The 22938-nt window shown below is 36.8% G+C and overlaps 1 protein-coding gene across 1 annotated transcript in view; it reads right to left on the bottom strand.

Annotated features, from left to right (window-relative positions):
- Positions 1-22938, bottom strand: part of TENM3 (teneurin transmembrane protein 3) — a 1604633-nt gene that overhangs the window by 857916 nt on the left and 723779 nt on the right. Inside the window, exon 4 of the mRNA XM_060778662.2 lies at positions 19691-19837. The gene's annotated coding sequence lies outside the window, so the exon portion shown is untranslated. The remainder of the gene's footprint in view (positions 1-19690; positions 19838-22938) is intronic.

Raw genomic sequence — 22938 nt, 5'->3', positions numbered from 1 at the left:
AATAGTATGCACAACTGAGGGTCATTTCAAATAAGATGACTCGTAGTACTATTATACAATTCCCCAAATCCTATTTTTCCACAAATGTTGTGATAAAAAACCAAGAAAATAACAAGTAAATCATTTGATTACAGGCTTTCTCTCAGGGTAGAACTAATGCAGTTTGACACCATTTCAATGCTTATGGCTTAATGCTATGGAATAATGGGAGTTATAATTTTATAAGTTCTTTAGACTTGTCTTCAAAAGTGTGCTGGTGCCATGGCAGTTAAGCCATGGTAGTTAAAGTGGTGTCAAACTGTTAATTTGACAGTGTATACACAACTTTAGTCCCACCACCACCACCACCACTACCACCACAGGTATAGGGGATTACTCTCCGTGACTTCTCACAGGATGTGGAATTCCCTGGATTGAGAGGTTCAGTTGGCCTCTTCTCAGTCTCTTTCCGCCAGATAGAAAGGCCCTTTATTGAGCCAGTTGTGTTTTATTAAGTTACACATTGTTTTAATTTAGTCTTTTAAACTGAATTTTTGTTTTTTAATTAAAAATCCCTTCTGTACTTTTTAAAGTTGTACTCTGTTTTTCAATTGCTTGTAGTCGCCTTTAATCCTATACAAGGAGAAAGGCAGGATATAAAGAAAAGGAAAGAAAACAAAATCTAACTGAACGAAAAAGCTTGGCAAAGAGCATGTCCATTCCAATGACAAATTAGATTTAATATGAAATACCTTCCTGGCCTCATAGAGAGTGATGAGCAGATCTCCTTATAATGGGAAATGGGTAGAATGAGCCATGGGGATAGCAGGGACCTCACTTTCATAGCTTTGACATTCTTATTTATCCTAAGAAGCCATTCATGATATTAGAGCTGAGCTTTATACCTCACAAAACTATTGGGCAGAACAAATGTGAAGCCTTCAGGATGACTGACTCCATCCCACTCCAGTCATTTTCCACACCTCAGGGGCCATATTTCAAAATAGAATGCCTAATTGAAGTGCTAGAAAAATGAATAAACCCATATTGCCACATTCAAAAGGAGAAATATCTTGTTTATAGCTTGTTTGCCAGCAGATTATTGCACTGATTCCGTGACCATTCTGACCTCTTTGTTCTTTTCTTTTTTTGTATGTGGATGCCTCTTGAGCAAAGCTCTATTAAGTATAAATCCAAATTCCAAACACAGTTGACATGCCACTGAAGTGATAATAGGAGTTTAATAACCAATTAATGGCAGCCTACACACCAATTCTCCTCGGCAACAGCTACACCTACACCTTGCTGCCCTCTTCCACCTACAACGCACTACACCTTGCTGCCCCCTCCCACCAACAGCCAGCAAGGAGGAGGTGAAAAGGAGGGCAGGGGACTTCAGCTCCTCCAGAGTGGAAGGTGCAGCCTACACATCAACTCTCCTTGGCAGCAGCTACACCTCGCTGCCCCCTCCCACCAGCTGCCAGCAAGGAGGAAATGAAAAGGAGGGCAGAAGACTTCATTTCCTCCAGAGTGGAAGGTGCAGCCTACACACCAACTCTCCCCTCAGGGGCAGCTATACTTTGGTGCCCTTCCCCATCCTCAGTCTACTGGCAAGTGATAGCTCACACCTGACTTATGACACCACAGCTGATAAAATCTATGTTCCTCTGGACTTTTATGAAACTGATCAGTAGCCTACTACCATCATCAGATAAGAGTCTCCCTCCACCCGCCCCAAGGACCTCTTATCACATTTATTTATTTATTCACAACATTTATATGCCATACTTCTCACCCAGAAGGGGACTCAGAGCGGCTTACAAGTAAAAAGTAAATACAATATATTATATTATTACCATAACACAATATTAATATTATATATTACATTGTACTATAACATTATACTGTAATATTATTAGTAATATTACATTTAATAGAAAATATATAATTATAATATCATATTATTAGTAGTATTATATTGTATTACATTATAATATTATCAATATTATATGTATATACAATATATTATATTATATTATATTATATTATATTATATTATATTATATTATAAGCACAGTGCAGGAGACAAGATGGAACTGCCTTCCTGGCCCTTCTCTTCACTCTGATCTCAGAGCAGTGGTTAGTGCTGGGGGGGGGGGGGGCTCCCAACTGATGACACTGGAGGCAAGATGGAACTGCCTTCATGGCCCTTTTTACCATCCCCCAAGAAGGGCCAGGACATTTTTTTACCCTCCCCATTTTACATTTACCATCCCCCAAGAAAGGCCAGGACATTTTTTACCCTCCTCATTTTGTATTCAATCTGTACCTAAATAACTTTGTGTCTGTTGGGATTGGGGGGGGGGGGGGGCAGGGAGGGTATAAAAAGAAGGGCTGAAAGGCTATGGAGAGAGAGTTGAGGAGTGGGGGTGGGAAAGAGAAGGGATCTACATTGTTAATTGCAGCAATTATATGTTTCATGCTTATGCCTATGTTTGATGTTTTTATAGTTTTAAAGGTTTTTATCTACAGTTATATGTTATTGCTTTAGATATGTGATATTTTTATATATATGTGAGGCATTTAATTTGCCATTTATTATGTTGTAAACCGCTTTGAGCCCCCCCCCCCCCCCCGGGGTGAGGAAAGCAGTATACAAATGCAGTTAATAAATAAATAAATAAATAAATAAATGATAGTTCATCAGAAAACTGGAAAATAAGAGAAACATCTCATTGCGTTCCTTGGAATTTTCTCTCAAGTAGGTGTTTGCATGATTATTTATTTTTATTTTATTTATTTACTGTACTTGTATACCGCCGTTTCTCAGCCTAGCTGGTGACTCAACGCGGTTTACAACAAGATACACAATCCACAATATACAATATACAATCCACAATACAGCCTTAACCTTGCAGGTAACACAATTTGGCAAATAAATTTGGCAAATAAAAGCTGCATTTGATACAGCCATTGGTAGCACTTAAACTCTATGTCACTTCTTGTGGTAACTGAAATATGCAATCATACTCTAAACTTTTTATTTTACAATGATGATTAAGCCAAGATCATTCTCTGTCATGGTATTTTCTAATGTCCCACTAAACTCAACATGCCATATCAAGTATAGTTGCAGGTATATAATGAGTATCTTCTGGTTACTCTCAATAGTCATATAGTGTTGTGTCCAAAGTATGAATTGATTGTTTATATGCGTATTGACTTTAATCTGATGGTTATGTTAAAGCAAACATTAAAAATTAAAGCAAATTGAAGTTGTAGCAGTTAACGTCTTGCAGAGTTTTTCACATGTTTGACTAAAATACTTCACTCAAACATTTCTAGTTCAACTTTAGTCTTTGTGACTGAAAAGCAAATACAGTTCACTTCACCATGGCTCAAAAATATGAAACCATAACAAAGAAATATGCTACTCATCATTTTTCACCTTTCTACCTTGAAAAATATCTTTAGTCTAAACAATATGATTTATTGTTCCTTTTGACATTAAGAACTCCCGAGACTGACATTTCTCTAAGATCTATAAGAGGTGGTTTCAAAATACTTTAAAAAGTCATCAGCAATGTTATTTTGTATTTAGAATTCTGTCATCAATCTTGCTAATTTTTCAATTCACAAGAGTTGGAAGGTTTTAATCCCTATTTCACCTTTCAAAATTACTAATCTGAATGATCACTGGATGACGGATGCACTTTAGTCATTATTACAATTTTGTATTGTTTATTTGTATATATGGATTTTTATTTCTCCATATCTTAAAAAATAATAATCAAAGAAGCTCCCAATATTGTAAAAATAACAGGGCTGTTGATAACAAGGTGATGTGGAGATCTCTCATTCATAGGATCACTATTAGTTGAAGTCAACTTGATGGCAATTAACAAGAAATAATACTATCAAAACACATTAATAAAATATATTCTAAATTAGTTGCATTTCTTCTAACACTTCTAGCCACCTGGTCAATTGTGTAATGTAATTGGACTCATCCTTTTTTCTTGCTTGTCCATATTTTGCATGCAATCCCACTCTCCCTAATTTGTGGAATATAGTGGGCCTAGCTATGTTACTGAGCATTTTGAGGTTTTGAAGCAACACAAATGCTTTGAGATGTTACAACAAAAGTTGGCCAAAGCCTGTCACAGGGTCAATTGCATGGTTACAAAATTCATTGCTTCTCATGGGGGAGCCTATATTGGACACTGTGTGATTTTTCATTTTGACAGTCAGCTATTCTCCCTTGATGGAGTTTATTTGTCCAATATAGGTTATGATTTGTTTTTGTCCAAACCATTTTTGTAAGGTGAAGTGTGTGATTTTTTGGTCACCAGCAGGAAGAGAAGAAGCCAAATATAGTTCCAAGGGCATATGAGCTCAGATTTCTTGATGGACACCTGCAAGGCATCTTGTAATAGAGGATTTGTCTAATGAGTAGTGGGCTCACAGTTTTGTGGTGAGAGGAGGCCATGGGAGTCTCCCAGGCAGGTCACATGATGGGTAGCCAACTCTGCTCTAGCCCACCTAGCATGCTTTTCTCAGCAACCTATTTGGGACACGAATGGGTTAAGAGATAATTAAGGTTTACCTCATGCACACTTCATAATTGGGCAGTTTTGCCCATAAATAGTTCTACTGGAATAACCATTAAGCCTATACTGTATAACATGAGCCTTGCTGACTATTTTCAGTTTGATTTAATATAAAAAGTTCAGCTTTGTTGTTTTATCCTTAATTCCTGCTAGAAGGACTCTATGAGGAATTTCCAGGTAGAGCTAATAAAATCCTTCTAGAAACTCTCCAAAGCCATTGACACTCATAGCTGAGAAACCTGGGTTAGACAGACAAATATGACTCATTATATGGCAGCTTCTTTTTTCTTATGGGTTCATTTGTGAGAAGGGCAAGGGCATTCGTTCTTATTCCACAAATATACTAGCGATAAAGCATAATATATACAATATAATTTGCCTCTTTTCTGTCTGTCTTCTACTTTACCAAGCTTTGCTGAGCTGCTGAACTTGCTGACTGAAAGGTCACCGGTTTGAATCCGGGAAGCCGGGTGAGCTCCTGCTGTTAGGAGGGTGGTGGTGAGATGGATTTGTAATGGTCTATCATAATTTCATCTGTCTTACCAGGTGCATGGCTTAAGTAAGTGTATTTCAATGTGGGCAATTGGCAAAGAATATGGATTCTGTTTGAGTACCCATCCACCTCACCACTCAACAGTGTCTCTTTCCAAATTGGGTAAGTTGGTCATTGTGTTATTGTTGGGAGTCCCCTCAGCTTCTTATAGTGTAATGGTTCTCAACCTGAGGGTCCCCAGATGTTTTGGCCGTCAACTCCCAGAAATCCTAACAGCTAGTAAACTGGCTGGGATTTCTGAGAGTTGTGGACCAGAACCCCTGAGGACCCACAGGTTGAGAACCCCTTTTATAGTGGGAATGTTACCATCCATGCAGTGACTGCTCTTTCAGGAGCATTTCAGGATTTCATGTCTACCAAGACAACCATGGATCATTCACAAATAATATGCGATGGCACTCATGCTCCAGGGACACTATTCTGGGCAGGGTGATGGTGATCTGAGTCCAAAGAAACTATCTACAGTTCCATTGTCACAGACGGATTACTAGGTAAGATTTAGGCCTGTTGAGTAGGATGGGAGGTGGGGAGTTTGTCCTAGTACTCTTGTAGATTATGACAGATTCCAACAGGTTCATATGACAGATAATCCTGTTGAAGCTTTTTATCTCTGGAACAGAGAAATAGCAAAGGTGGTGGATGTGGTTGCCCCTAAGCAAAGTGATTCCCTCCACAGTGTGGAATCTAGCATGTCCCCTAGTTCACTAGGGAGCTGGTGGTGATATATACTGTATCAATCATTGGAAAATCAGCCCTATAAAGTTTGGGTCCTGACCATTTGAAAAATCAGATCACCCTATATGAGCTTTCCCAAAGTCTAAGAACTACAGGGGAAGGATTTATCTCAGTCTCCACCATGAACAGACAGGAGAGTGCCTTCTCAGAGGTTGCTTCCAAATTGTGGAAACCCTATCCCCAGGAGACCTGGATGGCTTCCTCTGTGCTGCCTTTTAATTTAAGAAGGCACTCAATTTTTAATATGTTGTAGCAGGCGGACCTTTTAATGGAGGTGTTGTGTTACTATTTTATTATGTTTTATATGTGTTTTAAAACTGCTTTTTTTTGCATCTTAAACTTGTGTTTTAAATGAAAATCCTGATTCATTATGTTTTAAATCTGGATCATGCCTATACACCACTTTGTATCCCATGCTGGGAAAAAGGAAAGATAATTTCACATTAGTCTGTATGTATTTGTTTTATCATAATGCAAAAAATAAATAAATCTTCAGACCATCAAATAAGATCAAATCAAATCCTTTATCTTCTAAAATCCATGTGCATGTGCATATATGTTGATGAGAATCTGTAATGTATACCAAACAAGATACAAACTGATAACACAGATGTACAGAATAACAGAGAAATAAATCAACTTACTAGTATTACATGAACTAAATCATAACAGCAAAATCTAAAGAGAAATTTGAATGAGGGACATGTATAAAGCCACATTTCTTTAATCAAGACGTAGTTGCCACTGTTTAGTTTATAGTTGTGGTAACACTATCTGCCAATAAGGCAAAGAAGTTCATATCACTGTCAGCCCAGGAAGTTCTCTTGTTATATTAGCAAAATATTTATCACATCAGTTATACTGTTGGTACTATATATAAACATAGCACAGCAAACACTGCTTTTAATTGGTTAAATTGTGACCTATAATGTTGACTTACTATTATGAATGACATCAAGTTGTTAAATCCGTTGGTGTACTGAGAAAGAGAGGTTGACAATCCCATAACACTACTAATATAGTAAACGGAAGGTTGGAAATATTCCAAATAAACATGTAAACTTTCCAAAGACAATCATTTTCAACAGTCAGAAAAATCCATAAAGGATACCACTGGTAATTAAAGAAAACTGGAAAAACTGCAAACTGTCAACACCACATTAAAAATGAAAAAAAAAAAGAAAAAAAATTATAAACAACTGGAAAATGGCCAGATACAAGCTTTACCATTTAAAGTATCCAGGGGAGGGGGTGGATTCAAATAAATTATGATTATTCCCACATGTCTAATCAGATCTAACACTCATCTTGTGTTTATACTGTGAAAATCTTCAATAACTCATTGAAAAGCTTATTTTTGAAAGTGATAAATATCTTCTATTTATATTATCTAAAGAAAATACTATCCCTGGAAGAGGATCAGATTTAATCAGCTTCTTCTGTCTTAGATCAGTAGAAGCCCGCATTGGAATGAGAGCTGGACCTTTTCCTTGCCAAATTTCAATTCCTCCTCTTTGGCTGAATCCACACCTGCACAAAATTTCATCTTTACCTTAGTCCAAATTCTTTTTGAACATACAATGCTCCTCTGATTTTGATGTGAAAGCACTTCTTTTAGATGCCTCACTGTCTTAATTAGTTTTTTCAAAACCTTCTTTTTGCTCTGCAATTTCTAGGAAAAACTAGTTTTCCACAATGTGTGTCCTGTGCCCAAATCAGGATTGAAAAGTCACTGAATGTTTGCCTTTTTATGTGTAAACTGCCTTGAGTCCCTCTGGGAAGAGAGGGTGATCTAGAAACAAAGATGATGGTGATGATTATTATATAGGTGACTGTAGGAGGCAATTGGAGGGTAGGAGAGGCTGGTTGGGTGGCAACCTTGGTCTTATACAGCAAGCATGGTGTCACCATTTTTTTAAATGTCCAGTGTATATATGAGGATATTCATATATTTTAATGTGGAAAGATCTATGTATATTCACATTTCCGGAAAGAGGGTAGTACGTGCTTCTCCATGACAGAGTGAGCGATCAGAGTGGGTAAAGGAGAAGAGAGAGCACCACTGTCCAAATGCTCCTTTTCAATGTTAGATTTTGGAAAGAGTTTGTAAGGCTATGATTTCTTACTTTTTTAGCCTTCTACAATTCTCAAGATTGTCATAATTTGAATTTGCTTGTAATATAATCAGTCTACATTATATCATTTAACCACCAACCTCCAAAGCAGCATATTCCACTATTGAACAGCTCTGTTTGGAAGTTCTTCCTAAAGGTTTGGTGGAATCTCTTTTCCAGCAATTTGAATCTATTGTTCCTAATCTAAATTAACTTTATGGCAGTTAACAAACATTATTGCAGAATTGAAAGAAATGAAGCATATGTCAAAATGATGGTTAAAATATTATTTCTCTTTAATGTGTTGATAGTGGTTTTTTTATAAAATACATATTGCTGAACAAAGCTCCCCTGGAGAGTTGACAGCCAGCACATTTATGTTTAACACCTGCCCTCCTTGGTTTATTAAAAAAAGCAAGATGGGGGTTGACTAATTGGGTTGAGGAGGTGGTCAATGCCTTAATGCACTACCAGGTAGTTGCTTCCAGGCTCTGAAATTACTTTAGAGAGGCTAGACGAAACTACTTGGTGATAGGCAAAGACTTTGGGAACCGGCGGTTCATGGGAAAAGTGGTTTAAATAACTGTCTGTATGGTCTGTTTGATTTTTATAATGTACTAGCCATCCTCTACCACATGTTGCTGTGGCCCAATCTGGTGATCTGGAAAATAAGGCAATGAGAAAGTGTTGGTTTCTAATATATGTAATTTCCTTATGCTTGTGAGTAAACAGTATTTCGTGTTTCTTTGTCAGTGTTGATGTAGAGATTGTCAGGTTTCCCTGCTCTGGAACATGTAATGTATAATTGTCCTTCTTTAGGGGTCCTCTTCTTGTGTGTGTGTGTGTGTGTGAATCATATATATCCATCTGTATCTATGGCTGGATGGCTCTTTGTCAGGAGGGTTTTGATTATGTTTTCTTGCCCTGGTGAAGGGAGTTGGATTGGATGAACTTAAGGCAGCATTTCTCAACCTGGGGGTCGTGAGGGAGTGTTAGAAGGGTCGCCAAAGACCACCAGAAAACAAAGTATTTTCTGTTGGTCATGGGGGTTCTGTGTGGGAAGTTTTGCCCAATTCTATTATTGGTGGGGTTCAGAATGCTCTTTGATTGTAGGTGAACTATAAATCCCAGTAACTACAACTCCCAAATGACAAGGTCTATTTCCCCTAACTCCATCTGTGTTCATATTTGGGCATATGGAGTTTGCCCAAATTTGGTGCCAAGTTTGGTCCAGATCTATAATTTGTTTGAGTCCACAGTGCTCTCTGGACGTAGGTGAACTACAACTCCAAAAGTCAAGGTCAATGCCCACCAAACTCTTCTAGTGTTTTCTGTTGGTCATGGGAGTCCTGTGTGCCAAGTTTGGTTCAATTCCATCATTGGTGGAGTTCAGAATGCTCTTTGATTGTAGGTTAACTATAAATCCCAGCAACTACAACTCCCAAATGACAAAATCATTTTTTTGAATGATGGTCACTCCTTGGGTTAGTAGATGTCTGTGGCCAAATTTGGTGGCAATTAGTTCAGCGGTTTTTGAGTTATGATGTCACTCAAAATAAACAGAGCATGCATATATATAGAAGAGAGAGAGAGAGAGAGAGAGAGATTGTTGGTGTAGCAGTTAAAGCAATGGGTTATGACTTTCTAGACCAGAGCTGAATCCCATATTAGGCATGAAATCCACTGGGTGATCCTGGGCCAGTAATCCACTCCCAAGGGTTGCCAAAGATCAGAAATGAGTTGAAGATACAATACTTGTAAAATACTTTTAATTACATTGTATCTTTTGTGTATTATGGAAATGTGAGCTTCTATATTCATCTGTTTTAATTTTTGTAAGCTACTTGAGTTCCAAGGCAAAGGTCCAAAATAGATACATACATACAAACAAGCATGGCAAACATTTTTCTATTTCTAAATAATGAGGAAACTGTAAGGTTCATTTTCAATTTCTGTTTTTTTTTTTTTAGTTTTCTGCTGTTTAGATGTCAATCATTATAATTATCAGTTTGGTACATCATAGATATAATATACTAAACAACATCCTTGCTGTTAGATTGCCCCTTTAAAATTTACCAGTCACATTTTCAGTACAATACAAAACAAGTTTACTGCTATCAGTTCAACTGAGTTCAGTGACAACTGACTGTCTAACAAGTAAGCCTGAAACCGTAACCATCAAAATATGAGGAATACTGAATACAGATGTTGTAAAGGCTTATCTAAATAGCTGCTTATTCTATAAATGTCAAAAACATTAAATATGCTTTAAAATAAAAAATGATGCCTTTAAAAAAAGGGGGGGGGGGGAGGCATATTCTGACCAAATGCCATTACAACATATTGACTGAAAGGCTAAAGTCACCCTGATTAAAATGGAGCAATTCACTCTGAACTAACTCTAGTTGACTCATCTGATATGCCTAAGGATTGTCTGTGGCAAGCCTAGAGGAAATCTTTTGTGCTTCAGTTAGCAATAAAGCTTGTAAATCATTATTCTTTTAAAAGACTAGCATAGAAAACCAAAGATACCACGGCTTTCTCTTGCACTAGGCAAATTTCCTGCTTTACATTCATTACTAATATTAAGGCAGTATAAATGCTGAATTCATTTAGTACACGTCCACTTGTATAGTTTAATCTGTCTTTCCATCAGTCATCATTACGAATATTGCAATTTTGGGCAAGTATCTGTGATTATTTAAAAATGGTCTCCATATAATCAATAAAGATAAAAGCAATTTGTGAATGACTCACACAGCTTGAAAATCCACTGAAGACCATTATTATTATAAATCAAATCTCTGGATCAACTGTTCTCTTTTGGTGCTTCAGAGGGTTAGGCCACATGGCAAGTGTATTACCTTCTTTAATGTTGGGTTCTGTAGAAATACCCAACAATCTGTTACTAACAGATGTTTTGTAATACTTCGTTGGCAAAACAGTAGTGGGATTAAGAAGACCTTGAGAATCTTGTATTCCTTGCTCTGCACTGATAAACATGTAACTTCCATTACAAGTGTGCTGCTTGTTGGTGGTATATCTGCTACCTATGCAGTACAAGTCAGTGAATAATCTATTACACCGGCTAGAAAATGACACCAGTTATTTATGAGGTCATTTTAACACATTTCTGTACATTAGTCATAATATCACATTCTTCTTATCCACCCTTTAGTAAAGAAAATTGATTGTTTACTGTAGAAAAACACTTCTGTATGAACTGATATAACTGGAACCTAATTTCCATACAACTGGGTTAAAAGATTTAATGTATCTATGTTGGAATGAAAATCTATTGAATTAGAATTCACTATGCACACAAAAAAGTGAGAAATAAATTCAAGTGTATATTTTTGACAATATCAAAGAAGAATCCAAATAATAGCTGCCGTCTTACAAATGCTTTCCAAATGGAACATGCATGAAGTTTGCTGGAAGCTAACAACACACAACCTGCACAATCTGAGAGGCCTAAGCTACTGGATTTATTACATGTAAAAACAATGGGCAATTTATGAGTCACAGATAGCACTGCATGGAAAACTACTATAACATTAAGATTGGGGCTTGACTGAATTTTCCAGCTAAATATAGAGTTTCTTTTCTTTTTTCTTCTAAAACATAAAGTTTCAACCAGCTTAAGCTTTCTAATAAATTGCAAACTCTGTAACAGTATATCTTCTATTATGTTGCTTGTTACTTTACTAAGACAGGAAATTAAAGCAATAAAACACTTTCAAAACGATAGGGCGCACTCAAGCAGTCATTTTTCTTATGTTACAGTAGTAGTCTTCAAAGGGCCTTTTATGATACTAATATTAAATTTCTTTGAAGTCTGTAGAATCTGTTGAGGGCGTTGAATTTGTGATATAAAACTCAAAATATTGCATCCATTGACGCATTTATTAAAAACTGAGTACATGGTAACAAATGTTTAAAAATTAAAATAGAATGCCACTTAATTGATGAATTTTTATGCATTTGAGATCCACATTACAGAGAACTGTTTGGAAAGAAATGTTACTTATTCAGAGTTCAGAAAAATCTATTTTTCCTTTATATCACTTTATATGACCAAACATATAACAGGTTTTATCATTAATAAAAAAAAAACCTGGGGCAAAGCGAAGCACAAATATTATAATGATCACTTATGCAAAAGGTTTGCATAAAGGAAACTAAAGAATCCTTTGAAAGGTATTCATTCTTTTTACCCTATCCAGAATAAAGTCTCACTAGTGGTACTGTTTAATGACATGGATGCCATTTGAACAACACGATAAAAAGCATGTGGTAAGGAACAAACAAAAATAAAGCCTCTTTTCCTAATAGAGCACAGCAAACTTTCAGGCATAAGACTAGTAAACACATGCATACATTTGAAAAGCTTCAAAATAGGTTTCCAAAAAAAGCTCTTGTTCCACACAGCAGTACATTATTTGAGTTATATCAGGTTTGTATTCGGTGTATCCAGAAAAATAAGAGTCTATGAGTGTCATTTCAGTTTAATAACTATTAGACAGGGAAAGAAATAGGACATAGTTTTAAATTAAATCTCCTGTGCCACCCATTAAAAATATTGCTGCCCAAACACAATCCAGGGTTGTATAGTACTGCTCACTCAATCTTCTATGAAACAAGAAGTCTCCACACTTGCAAAGGGAAGCAGCAGCCACATCAACAACAGAACAGGTAGATAGCTCTAAGTTATCTATTTCTTAAAAGCCCATCTTCAAGGGGTCCTCTGACCCAAAGCCCCGTGGAAGGCATGAGCAATTTAACAAGCCACGGTTTCTGTACTGGTTTGTCTTTGAACACCTTACATTCAATTAAGATCAGAGAGAGCAAATTAGCTCAAAACTACGAAGAAAATCTCAAATGATAATATCTGAAACCTCCCGCCCCAGCAATTCTGGCCTGTCCATCAAAATGTTCCTCGTGCTACTATCTTTTCTGTAGCACATACACAAATTTCACATATCAAGCTGAAGAGCTAAAGAGAAATATAAACATATAAAGTCTCCATGCTATTTATTTATGCACCACTCAGATAGGTTTCAGAAGTCATTTTTCAGGTGGCAATCAGAAGTAGACCTTACTGTGTTTAGGGATGCCATTATATGTTCCTTTATGTCTAGCCTTTCTAATCCTTCTGAAAGCAGAACTGGTTTACATATAATTTTAAACCACCTATATAGTAATGGCAGGAAAATGCATGCTTCAAAAACAGAATGCATTTAAAGGCTTCCAACTCTAAACCCCCAAAGACATGAATTAGTATCAATTAGAGTTGCCTTATTAATCTGGCTTTCCCCCAGAATCTAGGCATGGAACCCAGTGCTCAAATGGATCATCATCTGGCTGAAACATCAAGCTTCTTTTAAAGTAAGGTAAATCTCTAGCCTTTCTAGAAACTGGGATATAGGGAAAATGTGAAAACACTCTTCTGAAAATAACAAATCCACTTGGATTTTTGGGGAGTGAACAGTGAGAGTGGTGGTGCACAAGGAGGAAGCAAGGGAGGCACACTGTCAAGAACAAGGTAAAGGTGGGAGCTGGAGACAGTGGGACAGTGAGCATCATTGGATTGTGGTGTGTAGGAAGCAACCAAGGGGTGCACAGGAGGGCATGAGATAAGAGAAGGAAAGGAGGAGGGACAGAAGAATGAGTAGTGTGAGCAGTGCAGTGAAAGGAGCACATTACTAGGGGGAAAGCTTAAGGGTGAATATGACGGAAGTCAGAGGTCAAGGGAAAGGGGTGAAGGGAGGGTAAGAGATGCAATGGCAAATTATAAACAACGAGAAAGAGAAACACGATGAGGCCTGAGGTGCAAAGAGGGAAATATTGTGTTACCAGATGAGGGAAGGGAGGAAAATAATACCGCAGGAAAGTACAAAGAACAAGAAAGGGCAGTTCTTGGGTTGTAGCTTCCTAGCATTTTTTCAAGGGTAGACCACATTAGAATAATCTAGTAATCTTAAACTGTGGGTCCAGACCCCAAATGAGGTCCCAGTAACTCAATGTTGGGGTTCCAAAAATTTGGCAAGAGTAAAAGGTTTCTGAATGCCACCTAGGACCTCCTCATACGGTCCAAAATTTGGCGATGGTGACAGGTTTTTTGTCTTTTCACCACAGAGCCTGTCAGCTCCCATCACACTCTGGCAAAGTACTTCTGGGTTGGCTCCATGGCTGAAATGGAAAAAAAAAACCCATGCTGTCACCAAAAAATTACCAGTGGTGGACAACAGGAGGCTCCCTGTCTTTCCATTGGGAAAGATGGGTTGAGATAGCATAAACAAACATTCCCCATGTGTTGAGGTAGGGGGGAAGCCAGGATGGATTGGAGCAACAGGTTCCCATGCCCCCTGGATGGGCATTGCTGAGATTGCCGCAATCTGCAGCGATTTTAGCCAATTCTGGCTGTGCATGTCACAAGATCACTTGTGGCAGTTTTAGATGAATGTATTGTACAGTGTTTATTGTGGACTGCAAAATGATCCTCCAGCTGTACTTCATAAAAAGAGAAATCAGCTTGTTTAGCAAGACTTTCAAATGCTGATTTGTTATTTAGTTTTTACATCTATTTTATATACCTATAAACCTGGGGACCTGGTGCTATTCTGTAAAAATTTCTGGAGCCAAAAGAGTCCCAAGCAGAAAAGTTTAAAAAGCCCTGATCTAGACAAAGATCCAGAACTCAAATCTTTTTAAAAATTGAATCAAAATAGTTGACCCTGTGAAAATCTGGGTACTGCTTTAATGCCAAGCTTCATCTTGAATAAATAAACACAAGATGTACATAAAGACACAAGGCATGGAAATGAAGGGCCTCAATAGAAAGGAGGCTTAATGGAGGGCACATTTACAATAATGCTGACAGTGAACATTTTAAGAACCCTAAACATTACATTGTACTAGGTTTATTTGTTATTTGGATTCCTTACTTTGTTGTAATTTGGTGTCATATTACATTATTTCATCCTATTTAAACAATAACTTTATAATCAACAGAGAATGCTTCCAGCACTTCAGGGTCTTTTAATAAAGGAAAACTATTCCAGAGTACTTTATAAACTTGTTGCCTCATCACATTTAACATAGACAGGGATTTATTTTCACATTAAATTAACTTACAAATCAGTACTATTGCACTTACTGGTCTTTGTAATCCCTCAACATTCTGTTAGATGGATGAATATGAAAAAAAAAACCCAACAGCTTTAGGGTATGAAGCAGAAATAACAGATAATGAAAACTAGAATTAAAATCATGGGCTCCATTTGTTTTCTCTGCATGTTTAATAGAGCCTCCCATTGTTAAAGATCCTGTAAGTAATCATTGATTTTAAACTGTTTAAAATTAGAAGAAAATTTGTGGTTAAAATGATAGAAGTTGTAAACACACATGTACAAATAAATATTCAAGTAACAGCTAGTTTCTGGCATAATATGTGTGAGCAGCCACTAGATGACTTGCTGCTCTGCCAGTCTTGAATTTGTCATCCTGTGTCCTTGTATAATTGTTATACATAAGAAACCAACATTGTTGATATACGATTGTGGATATCCCACTGCTAACTATGTATTTGTGATTATGGACAGTTGCATTGCCATCAAGGTATAGAGTTCCCACCAATGGACACTACCAACTATGAAAGATTGGTGGATCATTATACAATATGGGAATATTATTGCTATCCCAGCTATTTAAGAGTGATGCCTTATTGTTGTTTATTAAATTCCCTTTACTGACAATCTCTGATTTTAATTCTGTTGCACCATGAATTTTATTATTTCCCAGTTGCAATTTAACTCTTTTAGTAGCTGGGCTTATGCTGCTGTTATGTGCCTTCAAGAGGTATCCAACTTATTGGGATCTGGAGTGAACCAATGGCTGGTACAGTGCCCTATACCCCAGGATTATCTGGCAGTGTATACTCATTTAATTTCGTTCACAGAAGATAATCTAGGATCGGATCCTGGGATATAGGGCAGTGTAGATACCTCTTATAATGGTTTTTTCTTGGAAAGATTTGCTCTGAGGTGGCTTGTCTCTTGCCTATCTCTGGTGATGAGAGAATGTGTCACTTGCCCAAGGTCATCCAGTGAGCTTCCAAGGTTGAATGAGGATTTAAACCCGGGTTTCCAGAGTCATTGTCCAGTGTTCAACCACTACACCACACTAGCTCTCAGATGAGCTTATGCATAGGAGAAAACAATACATTAGCCAAGGTTTAACTGTGTTCTTCCATAAGCAATAGTATTGCAATGGGGACTTTCTTTCCATCTGCAGCACCCAGTAGCTACCAAAATATATCCAGGAGATTTCTCAACTCTTCAGAGCTGGTTTTCAACAGGGATACAAACACTTTTTTTTAGATTTCTCTGAATCCCAACTGCATTTCATTCCTTATATTATATTGCAATACTTTCTATTTTCTTCGCACATCAAAATTTGTGTTATTTTAAATGCTTTTTCCTAATTCGTGCATTTTGACTAATTTACCTAAATTGAACTTTTTATATTGACTAAATACACTATTAGTACACTAGAAATAAACAACTTCTGATTGCCCAAATGCTTCTTCCAATGTTGACCTTGGCTAGAAAGCTCCAGCCAACACATTTTATAATAGAATTCCAATCCCACTAATTTTAAACACAGGGCCAAATTTAGGAAATCAACAAAATAAAGGGTATTGGATATTCCAATACAGCTAATCAGAATTTCCTTAAAAAAATCCTTCCATCTCCATGCAAAACTGAAACATCTCTCTTGTATGCCATAAGGCCATAATAGACAAACTGGTTATATTAATTCCTTTTTGGCAATCTGCCATTCTACTATTGAAGCATTACAACTTTCTATGGTTTAAAGCCTAGTAAAACATACAGTTTGATGTTACTTGGATTGTGGTGCTGCATTGTCCTTCTGCAGGATGTGGGAGAGCAACATTACTATCATGTCTCCTATCCTTCTCTTGGATTTTTTTTTTTTTTTTAGAAATTGGGAATAACAATTCTTTCTCTCTCACACATCTGGGATAAAGTGTATTTGGACTTTATTCAATGAAACTTGCAAGTAGTATTTATTTATTTTATCACTATATTTCTTAGCTGCATTTTATTATTATTAATAAAATAATAATAACACTTTACTTATAGATCACCCTGGTTTCCAACACATATGGCAAACATTCAGTGTCTACAAGAGACGTATTAGCAAATTACATCAAAACAATACACATCAAACAGCCTAACTGTAAACTTAATACCAAATAAAATTAATGAAAAAATAAAACTTAACCACCCTAGTAGACATAGTCACATAATATAAATGTGTGCAGATTCTTCCTATGGTAGCTTACAAAAACAATGCAGTTCACTATGAAACAAAATATGAATGTATTTTAACTACAAATAATTCAAAAATATTAGCTAGTTAAACATTCACCTTACATTTTAAACTAGCAAAAACCATAAGAACTTTTCAATTAAAAGTCAAGGCAAAAAAGGGTGTTTTTGATGTTCTTCCAAATGTCAATGACATACAAACTCAGATACATCTATCATGGGTACATTTTATAGCGTAAGAGCCATCATCAGCGAATAGCATAATATTTCCATTTCCAGTACTATTAAAATTGCATTTCAATTCCACTCCAGACTTCTGTGGCACCAGATGCTTCGACTACAGAGTTTTCAAGTCCTCCAGAACATGTTTAGCATGTGCATGTGGGAGGCGAGAGCTGCAGGAAATGGGGGAGGGGCACCCATTTTTGGCAAAAAGAGTAGAAGACAGTAAAACAACTTGAGGCTATAAGTCTTCTAACCCAAGAAGAAGGGCTGCTCTGCTAGAGAAACCTGAAGGCAGCTCACCTGAATGCTGGTGTGAGTAAATGAAACAGCAACAGCTTGGTGGGCAGCACCTAGAATAAATCTAGCCAGACATTTGGCCATAATCTGAAAGGACCTAGTAGTTTCCCCTTAGAGGGAAAAGCCAGTAGAAGCAGTCAGTTTAGTTTTACTAACATACGGGTCAGGTAGGCTGAGTTCCTGTCCAGCAATCAATCCAGCAACTGTGAAGTCAAAATCTACTTGTGAGTACTGAGTAGACATTATGGCTATGTGATGACAAAAATGTTTCAAAACTCATTACAAAATTTTGTTTCTAAAGTGTTATTAATGAAAATTTCGTTACTATAATGGGAGTAACACAATTTCATTACTTCCTGTTATAACAATTGCACAAGTGGGGAAACTTTAGGGGCTCCTTTCTCCCTAATTTTTACAGCTCTTGAGGTAAAACATACCACAATGATAGAACACATTTACCACTGTTAGTACATCAAGTTTCAGAATGTTTGACTTATCCATGGATTTTTGGGGAATTTTCATTTTCAATTTTTTTTATAAATAACATTAAAAAACCTAGAAGAGCTATCTCCTTGAATTTATGATGACACAAAATAACAGGGGATCATTCCCCCCAACTTTCAGAAATATTCATCTACTTATTTTAGGGATTTTAAAAAAAATTGACAAAAAATGTTGAGCCACAACAGCTATCTCATTGAATGTCTCTCATATTAACCAATAGAGCTTAAATTTAGGGATTTCTTCCCAGCCTAGCACAGGGAGTTACTCTCTCACAGAGAGAGAAGTATCAGTCAGTCTTCCTTTTTGCAGATTCAACAATTTATTGCTGCTATGGAAGGACAAATCTCTCCTTTATCCTGATTGGGTCTTTCTGATGATGAGCAGAATTCTACAAAAGGTAGTTTAGAGCAGGGCCTTTTGAATTCTCTTCCATAGGGCTCCTTGCCTTCCCAAACTACATTTCACAGAATTCTGTGTTTTTTCAGTCTCTTTCCTGGCAAACTCTGCTTCTCTGTGCTGCTTCCCTCTCCTAATGGTGAGAGGCCATTAATTTAAAGAGGAAAGGCAGACTTTTTGGCTTTGCTTTGCTTCCTTCTGCTGAAAATGAAACTGACTTTGGGAGGTTTATGAGATTTACAAAATTCAAATAAAAAACTAATTAAAATTTTTGATTCTTAAGTTTTTGGTGCAGGCCATGCCCGTGCATCAGATATCACATCGTAAGTATGGATTTATTAAATTTGATACAACTTATGATGATTAACAAAAATTGCACACCCCTAGTAGATATAATGGATTACATAGCAGCCTCAGGATTCCTTATAGTGTAAAAAAAAATGTAGTGGTAGCCAATATTCCATCAGTCCCTACAGTCCTTACAAAGGTAACCAGTTGGGTATATACCAGTATCTGCGAGGGAGAACTAATCAACTATAACTTGAACTACTTAGAGATTGTAGGAACCTGGGGGAAGGACTGCAAGATACGTCCTTTGCCTTGAGTTTGTGAAAGAGAGTAACCAAGTGCCTGTAGTGTCATGAAGCCTCTGAAGTGTTAATGTGGTCTGCAACATTCTTATCCTCAATGGTTTAAAATGGGTAGTGCAGTTCATAATATTTAGCATTTCTGCCTAAACCAGCTATTCAATGCACAAAATGATTGTAATATCTCATTCATTTCTTCACTATAAAAGTCTATTAGTTCTATTTTAAGATAGCATTTTAAAACAATCTAAAATCACATACTATTATTAGAATTTCAATAAGTCACTGGAATGCAATATTTGGGTCTGGGAAAAAGACAAAGAAAAACACATACCTCTTTATTTGTGGGAAATTAATGAAACATAGTCATCAGATGAATGGTGGAACATTGCAAGATATAGCATTAGCCGATACAGCAATCTGAAGATGCCTTGCGGTCTCTTTCACCCCAAGTTCTTTCTTTGACCACAAAAGGATGAAGCTGAAAGGGTTAAAATATGACCAGTGTTATTTTTTTATTTCTAAGCCAAACTGTTTTAGACGTGTCACACACTGTCATATTCATCAAGGATTAACTGCATGACAAATTTGAACTTTTAACACTGTGCCACGGTGAAGTTGTGGGAGAGCAAGAAAAGGTCACAGCGCTTTTAGAAAATTGCAACATGTAAATTTTTCAAAGCATCATGGCGCTAAAAGATATTCCTTATTTCTAACACAGCTTCCAAGGCCATTCAGATAGAAATAGAAGGAAGACTGAATGAAAGAGAAAGTTAAATACAATCAGGGCAGAATGTTCACTTTTTTCAAAGAGAGCTTTCCTTGATGTATGCTTTCATGTACTTAAATGCTTCTGAACCGAGCTTCATTGTAATGGGAAATGGGACAGACCACGATGGTCAAGAATCCATATAGAAAAATTGCCAAGGGCTTTGCACCCTTGATTCTTTCTAAACTGATGCCCAAAATGCAAAGCTTACCTGTAGTGTATTTTTTAAAAAGAAACTTAAAGAAAACTATAGTAAACTGTGAGCCGCAGGCAAACTAAAACTGTAATAAAAGTTAATGTAACAAAGTCTATTATCCTGCCATTAGGATGCAATATTAAGTTATTGATATTTATATAACACATTTTTGCTTGTATTTCCACAGTGCAAGCCTCATTGAAGAAAACAGTTGAGGAATTCGAATTAGAATGTACTTCATTGACAATACCCCAGTGGTTTCATCTTTTTGAGCACTGAATTGCTTTGTAGCTCAAAATATCATACAAAATTTACATTCAGAATATAAATAACATATGCAATTCTTTGTGTTTTTACTGCTCTTTATGGTTTTGTATTGTACAAATAAAAGCAACATGAAGATTGCTGTACTGAGAACATGAGAGGAAAAGCATTAACAGAAATAACTTGTTGTGTGGCTTCAAGCCTATGGCAAAACTATCATGACATTTCCTTGGAAAGATTTGTTCTGAGGAAGCGTTTGTCTTCCTTTGAGGCCAAGAGAGTATAATTTGCCAAGATCACTCCATAGATTTCCATTGCCAAACATGGATTTGAATCCTGGCCTCCAGCTATAGAACAGTGTTCTAACCACTACACCAAACTGACTCGTAAAAAAATGATTGGATCAATCTAAAACATTAATTTTCTCTAAGATTATATGCATTCTCCAAAAGTTTGGAAACTTTTCCCAGTGGCCAACAAGATATCTGCCAACTTCTATAAAATATCCAGGCCATACATGCTTTTGTCTATCAGTGTAATTTGAATTTTTTAAAAACCTTTACAACTGGAAAATATCTTTGTGTTTCCAGATCTTTTAATTAGGTAGCATTCATAAATCATTTGCATTCCTTTAAAGTGAATGAAGAAGACATAGAAATAGTTAGAATATTTTTTCACCTCATGCATGGATCAAAATGAAATTTGTAGTTAAGAAATCAGAAGAAGAGTCTTGAAGGAACTAAGGCCCGTTCCACACAGCTATATAAAATCCACATTGAACTGGATTATATGGCAGTGGGGACTCAGTTCAAAGCAGAAATTCTGGATTATCTGCCTTGATATTTTGGGTTATTTGTGGAAGGGCCAGAGCGAAGAAAGAGGGGCCAGGGGACAGTTCCACCTTGACTCCTGTGCTATTCTAATAATATGTTATAATATAATATATTGTATATACATATAATATTTATAATATTGTAATGTAATGCAATATAATACTAGTAATTGTTTTTAAATGCATAATGATTTTGTATTCTGTATATCTAAACTGTTGTAAACTGCTCTGAGTCACCTAAGGGCTGAGAAGAGCGGTATACAAATAAAGTAAATAAATAAATAAATAAATAAAAAGATACTCAAATGTAAAAATGTATCACTGAATACAATATTCAAGTTTAATATTCAATATCTATGCCACAGTATTTCCAATTTCTATGTATGGTTGTCAAAGCAGGATAGTGAATAAAGCTGACAGGAAGAGAATCAACTCATTTTAAATTTTGGTACTGAAGGAAAGTTTTACAAAACCATAGATTTTTGAAAGAAACATAAAAGAGTAAAAGAGCAAATCCTGCCTGAACTCTCTCTAAAGCCAGAATGACTAAGCTGAGGCTATCCTATTTTGGATGTATCATGATTCATTAGTAAAGATATGATAAAATGGATGGCTGTATGAAATGAGAAAGACTGCACTGCAAATGGATTGATTCGGGGAATTTTCAAAAAATCATGTCTAATTCTAACCAGCTTTTTCTATGTGTTGAACATAAATTCTATTAGTATCAAAGACTATTATTCTTTTTTTGTCATGGGATTATTGTCATGCCATGACAATAATCTCAATCAATATCGAAGGCATGTCAGCTGCCAAAGAGCTACTGCTCTATGAACTGTGCCGAGATAAGAAATGCGATGTGCTGTGTGTCCAAGAAACACACAGGGATGAACAACAGAAACGACCCAAAGTTCCAGGAATGGTCTTAGCAGCAGAAAGACCACATGCGCAGTATGGAAGCGCCATCTTCATCAAACCAGGCCTCCAAGTCAGCAGTGCCCACAACACTGAAGAAAACAATATCGAGGTTCTAACAGTAGAGCTTAATAACATCACCATCACCTCTGTGTACAAGCCCCCAAATGAAGATTTCTGCTTCTCCTCCCCCGAGAACTTTGACAGGCACCAAAGGGCGGTAGTAATTGGTGACTTCAACAGCCATAGCCATGTATGCCCAAGAGGACAGAAATGGAGAGGCTGTCCTGTCCTGGTCTGAACTGCACAAACTATCACTCATCCATGATAGCAAGCTCCCACCATCCTACAACAGCGGGAGATGGCACCGAGGTTATAACCCAGACCTCTTATTTGTGAGCGACAGCATCGTACAGCAATGCACCAAATCAGTGGGACCACCAATCCCAAACACACAGCACCGACCAATAATATGCCAACTGTTCCCAACAATAAGGCCTCAGGAAGTTCGATTTAAACGAAGATACAACTTCAGAAAGGCAGATTGGACTAAATTCTCAGACATGTTAGACGACATGATCACATCAGTCGCACCAATCCCTGAGG

The sequence above is a fragment of the Anolis sagrei genome, chromosome 5 (genome assembly GCF_037176765.1).
Source record: "Anolis sagrei isolate rAnoSag1 chromosome 5, rAnoSag1.mat, whole genome shotgun sequence".
In the NCBI taxonomy this organism is placed as follows: domain Eukaryota; kingdom Metazoa; phylum Chordata; class Lepidosauria; order Squamata; family Dactyloidae; genus Anolis; species Anolis sagrei.
Note: the sequence above shows the minus strand (reverse complement) of the source record. Positions and strands in the feature narration are given on the sequence as shown.